Raw genomic sequence first — 7,506 nt, 5'->3', positions numbered from 1 at the left:
AAAAATAAGAGAAATGAATAAAATTAAAAATGTGTGGTAAGAAAGTCGGAGAAAGGAAAGGCCCACATTTCCGCTAGGGAATAGGAAGTGGTCTTGTCTTCCGCAGCAGGGCTGTCTAATAAATCTGGAGAGTTTTATTGACTTCATAGGCGCAAAAATAACCACCCAGAGAAAACATCGGGTTTCACTTATGTTTTTGGAAAGTAATTTCTCACAGACGCGAGGTTAAAAGAAAGTGGTTGCACGGGCCTCAGCTGCGGTGGTGTGTCTTCTGGTATGCGTAATGCAACTGGATCTGAGTTCTGGGACGATGCCCAGACTCAGGGGCTAAAGCCTCTGTTGAAAGCACTGAGGACAGAGTGTTGCCAACATTTTATGTATGCAACTGTAGATCGATTGTCTTAGTGCAAGCACAGACTTTGATCAAGAGCGTCTGGAGGGCGGGGTCTCATTAAATGATGTTTTCATCCCTTAATTCTACAGTTTTTATGTCTACTTGTTCCTAAGTCGACCACAGACCCTGAGTGTCCCTGACGCAGAGAAGCCCCTCCCTAAACCCATGTCTGGCTCTCAGGCTGCAGCAGCGACTGGCACTGAAGGAGTTCCTGGGTAGAAAGGATACAGTCTGGGAGGTTTTACTCCACTCTATGGCTTTTGGTCTCATATGAGACCAGTCAGAAAGGAAAATGCTAGACGCTCTCTCCCTCCTGCCTGGTGTCTGTGATTCATTAGTAAGACTTGAAAACTTCCTTTGCACAAAGACAAGCTTGCCTAAGCAAAGGGCTGATAAGAGCACATGTCTGTAGGATGAATTCTCCCATTTAAAGATGTCTGGCCAAGGCTAGAAAACTCAGCCAGTCTCAGAAAGTAGAAATTTGTTTCTGACGTCCTTTCAAGTCTTCATAGCGTTATGGAAAAGACGGCATCTAAGTAACATTTCTAAGGCCTGACAAGATTCTGGTTCAAGTCTCCGAGTGAATCTTGCCCCACAGGGCGGAGGAGACGTTTGTACCATCCTGCTTCTACAAAGCAATGGTAATGAAGCTGGAGTAGCCATCGTTTGGCCACCCCCAGTGGCAGAGCAGAGCCTGTTGGTGTGTGGGAGGGGGGTTTACTCAGAGCCTCTAGGCCTGTCCACAAAGTTAAGACGGGGTCTGAGAATGAAAAGAACCCTTGCCCCAGGAAACAAGAAAGAAATAAAATGTAATTCAGAATTAATCGCCTTATTTTAGAGATGACCAGAAACAAATTGGTGGTTTCAAAATGTGGGATGTCTTTAAAGTAGCAGAATCCCTTTCCAAAGCAAAATCTTGTCTAATAAAGTGGCAAACATTTCCCGAGCTCTCAGCATGTGCAAGGTTAGGCAAAGCAGTTTGCATTGAGTGATATTTAGGAGCCTACCCTGTTGTGAAATGAGCATTGTTACATGTCTACTTCACAGCTGTGGAAAACAAGAAGCCAGCCTGCTCCAGAATAAACTGTAGATAAACCTACTATATAAATAGGCAGGTCACCGTGAGGCCTCTCTGGTGGAATTAGGGCTGTAAGACCAGGGACCCTTTGCCCCGGCTGGCTTGCTCCTTTGTTAGCCTCTCTCTCCCTCTAGAGCATGCCCAAGGCTCTGTAGAGCAGCACCTCAGTTTCCTGACTGGATGAGCTCTCCATCCTCTCGTGGTGTCCGCACAGTCCCTGCTGCCCGAGGTGTAAACACAGTGACCATTAAACAACCTTAGATCACAAGCTGGCAAACCCTGTCTTTCACTGAAGGACAGGGTCAACATCTCTTTCCATGTGCCTGAAAAGAATAGATTTTTTTTTTTTTTCTGACTGCTTTGATTAGATAGACATAGGATGAGACTGAAGAACTGTTTGAAGGTAAACCTGCTGGTACTCTTAGGTCAAATGTGTTGCTTCAGTCTAAACCACAGGCCAAATATCAGGGTCAGTTTGCACTTCTGTACCACTTCTGTTACCAAGTATTATACGTGCGACACACTTTCCTATTTAGTCTCCAATAAGCTGTCTACTAACTCCATCCAGAGACAAGTAAGAGGTGGGAGCATTTACAATGACTAGTTGTCTGTCCTCTTGCTGGCTCCCCCAGAACAGAGTTCATCAAGGAAAGAGGACACCTTTGATGTCTTCGTTAGCTCCTGACAAAGGCCAAGACAAACAAACAAACAAAACAAAACAACAGTGACAAGAAACTCCACGGGCTGAAGCTCTTTCCCGTGACCCACACCAGACCCCGCAGACTACTGGACCTCAGTGTCACTTAGGCTGTAGAAGAAAAAAGCATTTCCACCTTTATTTTCCCAAGGAGTGTAAAGAGATAAAATTATTGACGGGGAATCTGATGACAGCTATTAAAATGAAATGCTCAAACCTTTGACCTAATAATAATTCACCTGTTGGGAATTCATGGTGGAGAAATACGCTGTCAGCTGTTCAAAAGTGCTCAAGTGGAATGTGATGCTTGCAAGAACATGTGTTACAGGGAGTCTGGAATGACCCAAATGCACTCACAGGAAACTAAATGGTTAAGGAAAAGACGGTTCGGCCACACCGTGCCGTTCCATTGGAACCGCTAAAAGGTGAAAAAGGCATTTGCTACAGATTGACATGAGAAAACATCCAAGACATGCTGTTGAGAGTAGAATTCTTTATTTTGTAAAATGTTAATGTGTGCCTTGAAAAAAAATCTAACTGCTTTTCTTAGCTATGTAGGATTATAGATTTCCATTTTGTATGCTGCATATTTTTTGTTTCGAGTCACTTTTGTGTGTGCATGTGTATATGTATGCATAGATATACAGTGTCGCTTCTGTAATCAAAATAACAACCAACGTTCCTACAGCTTGGTCCTCTGAGAGCCCATGTTGCAAAGTCTGGAAGCCTAGTCCAAACCTATTGACTTTGCTGGCAAGCAAACTGAGCTGACATTGGAACAGTGAGACCACAGAGCTAAAAGGAAGAACATGCATGAAGTTCTTCCAGTGTTCCGAGTTTATGAGCCATTGTAGCAACTATTACTCCAGAAGGAAATCCTCTTTAAGTGGGGAGCTGATGTGGATAAACTTGAACGTTGGCTAGCTTGGGACTTGATGTTGTCGTTAAGAAAGTACAACTAATAACCAGAGACAAGCTAAGGAGACGTAGGCTGATGGAGACGTGCTGGAGGTAAAGGCATGTCCATAAAAGGATATTTATGTTTAATCATGTTTTTGTGTGTGTTCCTGTGTGCATAGAGCACATCTGTGGGGGCGTCAGCCAGACCAGAAGAGGAACTTAGATCCCCTGGAGCTGGGAGCACAGGCAACTGTGGACCTCCCCATATGGGTACTAGGAACTAAGTCTTGGAAGAGCAGCAAACACTCTTAACCACTGGACCATCTCTCCAGGCCTGTGTTTAATCTTTATGCTTTCATCAAGATAAATGGGGTACGTTTCCTCCAAGAGGTCACCATTCAGGGGGCTCTATAGCTTAAACAATTAAGAGAACTCAATAAAGGGGATTCAAAATCCCAAACACACAATCAGGTCCCAGGCATTGGGAGGGGCCCTGAGAAGGAAGAGCCGTTAACCAAAGGTTCATTATCTTCACTGTAGGTGTCTCAGGGAAACCTCACTGCTGTGGCTCAGAGTTCCGAAACAAAGATAAGATGGGGGAGCAACAGCCACGGCTCCCTCCCTTGAAGGACCATCCTTCAAAACAGAGATTTATCCCACATGTGGCAAAAGCTGGAGGCCACACACTAGTCCCGGAGAGACTGCAGCATGCCTTTGGGGTGCTCCATGTCGTGCATGGAAAAGCTCGAGAGAAGCTCTGTTTGTTGACAATGGCAGACACCCAGTTCTTGATGCTCATAAAACTATGGCCGTCAGTGCTGGAAAAGATATATTAGGTCATCAATTTCCATTTGCATCCAAGGCAGGACGGTTCCCTTGTGCAGTCATTCCGAGCCTTTGTCTGGGCAGCTTTGAAATGTCTCTAGGGCCTAACTCTGGTCCTCGACTTCAGTTCCTGGGCAAATGTTGAATTGCGTGACTTCAAAGAAAAGAAAAGGGGCATTTTGGAGTAGGAGCCACACAGTACTTAATTATATCCATTCCTAGATTCCTATCAGCCGTTTCCACATGAAGAAAACAATTTAGTGTAAAGAAACACGTATATCTTTGCTGTAAAGTTACCATCAAGGAACAAATCACTGATTTTTTCCAGTTACTTATATTTCAACTTTGGTGGTGAGGCTTTTTTTTTTTTTTAGCTTTAGGGGGAAAAAAGCAAACTTACTGGGTTGCTCTCAACCAGAGTTATTGAGAATGAGTAATACTTGAAGTGTTTTTTGTCAGTGGCAAGAAAATTATATTCTCGTCTTTTCTGTAAACCTTATTTGAGTCAGTCTACCTTTGTCTTTGATAGACCTGATGTGTGTGCAGTTTTCTAGGCCACAATGGGGTTATCTAATGAGGAATCTTGGGCCTCGGTGGTACACGCCTGTAATTCCAGCACTTGGGAGGCAAAGGCAGGTGGATCTCTGCCAGCTCAAGGCCAGCAGGGTCCAGCAAGATCCAGGCCAGCCAGGGCTACATAGTGAGACTCTGTGTAAACACAGGGCGTAGGGTGGGATGGGAAGTTCTAAAGCTGAGTTTTTATTTTCTACCAATTTCCTTTGGCTTCATAATAAATAGTCCTAATCTCCTGGAACATCATGGTGGGTAAACTGAATTAATACTGTTGTTGTATCAATGTATGTTTTATGGCCTTAGAAAAAGTCTTCTTCTGCAGAATGTGGTTTGCTTACTAGTTCTTAAGAATATTTTATTTTATTTTTGGTAAGTAATATTTTAGCCAGTAAAAAGTCTAAGTAATATAATATCCTCCTCTGAAAACTCTTTTATTTATTTGTGTAATTTGTGTATATGTCCAGGCATGTGTGTGTATGTGTGTTGCAGGGATCAAACCCAGAATTTCTCACAAACTAAGTACTCTGTCTAGTTAGAGTTTGTATTGCTGTGAAGAAACACAATGACCACAGCAACTCTTATCAAAGAAAACATTTAACTGGGGTGGCTTACAGTTTCAGAGGTTTAGTCTAATCTATTATCACGGAAGGACATGGCAGCATACAGGCAGACATGGTGCGGGGAAAAGGAGCTTAGGGTTCTAGAACTTGATCCACAGGCGACAGGAACTGAATTGTTTGTCACACTTTTTGGGCATAGCTTGAGCATAGCAGACCTCAAAGCCCGCCCCCACAGTGACACACTTCCTCCAACAAGACCACACCTCCTAAGAGTGCCACTCCCTTTGGAGGCTATTTTCTTTTAAATCACCACACACACACTCTGCCTATGAGTTGCACTTTATACCCAAATAGTTTTGTATGATTTGTAAAGGTTATCTCATGAAGAATTCTGGGTATTTAAATGCATTTTAAATTACTTCTCCTTAGGAAAAAATAATTAAATTCCATGAATTTAGGACTGTCCAGAAATCATGGACTCCATAATAAAAAGTTAATACTGCTTATCACATCAACAAAAAGATAGCAACTTATATATTTCCAGTGTTCTGTGTGAATAAACATCTTAAATGTACCCTAAAAATTAATGCATTGTTGTTTAGGAATTTGATTTAAAAAGAAATGAACTCAATTGTTTAATACATGTTCTTACCAACACTGGCAGCGGCTTCTCACTGAGCCTCAACTTCCCATTTCTGCACGGGTTTGTCTTGGGCACTATGGTGGCAGGTGAAAGCACCTAGCAACCCCTCTTCCTCCCCACAGAAGGAGCAGCGTTTGCTTCCCAGGGGAAGCTGACTTCCCATCAGCTGCACTGTGCTATGTGCTCATCCCTAAGCCACAGGACAAGACTACAGTGGCATTCTCATGTATTTGGTTTTTTTTTTTAATTGCCAAATCTGAGCAACTTAGAACAACAGAAATTTATTCTTTCATATTTCTGGATAGCATGGGTCCAGAATCATGGAGGTTGTGGAGCCATGCTGCCTCCAGCTACTTCAGGGAAGATTCTGTTCCTGTCTTTACCAGCTTACGGTGGCTCTGGGAACTTATTGGCTCATGGCAACGTCATTCTAACTTCAGTCTCTGTCGTCCCGCTGCCCCCTCACTCCCTCTGAGTGTGTCACCCTGCCTGCTCCTTGTCTTAGAACACAGGCTATCTCATCAAGATTCTTAATGCAGTTACAGCTACAAAGACCTTTTTTCAAATGAGGCTCTGGTCACACATTCTGGGAAATGGGATGTAGAATTATCTTTAGGGGGCTACCCACTAGAGCTGGCAAATATTTAACAACGTCTTCCTCAGGAAAGGGGAGCCCTACTCAATAGCACTGGTCTATTCTGTCTGTACTCCACCCCCCAATGAGGAACTCCAGGCTACTGAGGGGAAGCCACTGACCATGGAACTGAGATGCCAGGAACATGCCACAATACAGCTTTTCCACTCACAGAGCCAATAGATACTAGTAACCTCAAGACGCCGGGTGGTGATAACATGTAGTGAAATGATAAAGAAGGAAGAAGGCATGAAAATTGCTCCTTTTAAGACTTTTAAGTTTCTGTCCTTTGAATTACTATGGCAATTGAGTGTAACAAATGGCTTAAGAGTTCTCTGACTGTTTACGGATTGATTCATAAGGGTCAGTGTGAGCTGGCATCAGTCAGCATCCCATTGGACAGGATATGCCCAGTGATGAAGTCCTGAGTCAGCAAGCCTAGGGTGGGCAGATGGTCAGCAATAACCACAGCATGTAAACTGAAAATGGGGTCATCGCTTCTTTTATGTAAGGTTGGAGTGTTAGTCTCTAAAAAAGGGGACAGGAGAATCCCAATAAATCAATTTCAGAGTCATTTAAATATGTGCATGTCATTTAAATATTTATTTTATGTTTAATTATGTGCCTATGTGTATGCCTGTGTATGGGTATGTGCAAATATGTAAGTGTAGGTGCCTGTAAAGGACAGGAGAGGGCATGGATCCTCTGGAGCTGGAGTTACAGGTGGTTCTGAGCCATCCAACATGGGTGCTAAGAACTGAACTCAGGCCCTGTCCTGACTAGTTTTATGACAACTTGACACAAGCTAGAGTTATCTGAAAGGAGAGAACCTCAATTGAGAAAATGCCTCCATAAGATAAAGCTGTAGGGCATTTTCTTAATTTGGTGATTGATGGGGGAAGGCATAGCTCGTTGTGGGTGTGGTCATCCCTCGGCTGATGGTCCTGGGATCTATAAGAAAGCAGGTTGAGCAAGCCATGAGGAACAAGCCAGTGAGCAGGCCCTCTCCATGATCTCTGCATCAGCTGCTGCCTCAAGGGTCCCACTCTGCTTGAGTTACTCTTCTGACTTCCTTCAGTGATGCACCATAGTGTGGAAGTATAAGACAGATGAACCCTTTCCTCCCCAACTTGCTTTTGATCATGGTGTTTCATCACAACCATGGAAACCCTAACTAAGCAAGTTGGTATTAAAATAGTGAG

This window comes from Peromyscus maniculatus, chromosome 2, assembly GCF_049852395.1.
Source record: "Peromyscus maniculatus bairdii isolate BWxNUB_F1_BW_parent chromosome 2, HU_Pman_BW_mat_3.1, whole genome shotgun sequence".
Classification (NCBI taxonomy): Eukaryota; Metazoa; Chordata; class Mammalia; order Rodentia; family Cricetidae; genus Peromyscus; species Peromyscus maniculatus.
This window is presented reverse-complemented; position numbering follows the sequence as displayed.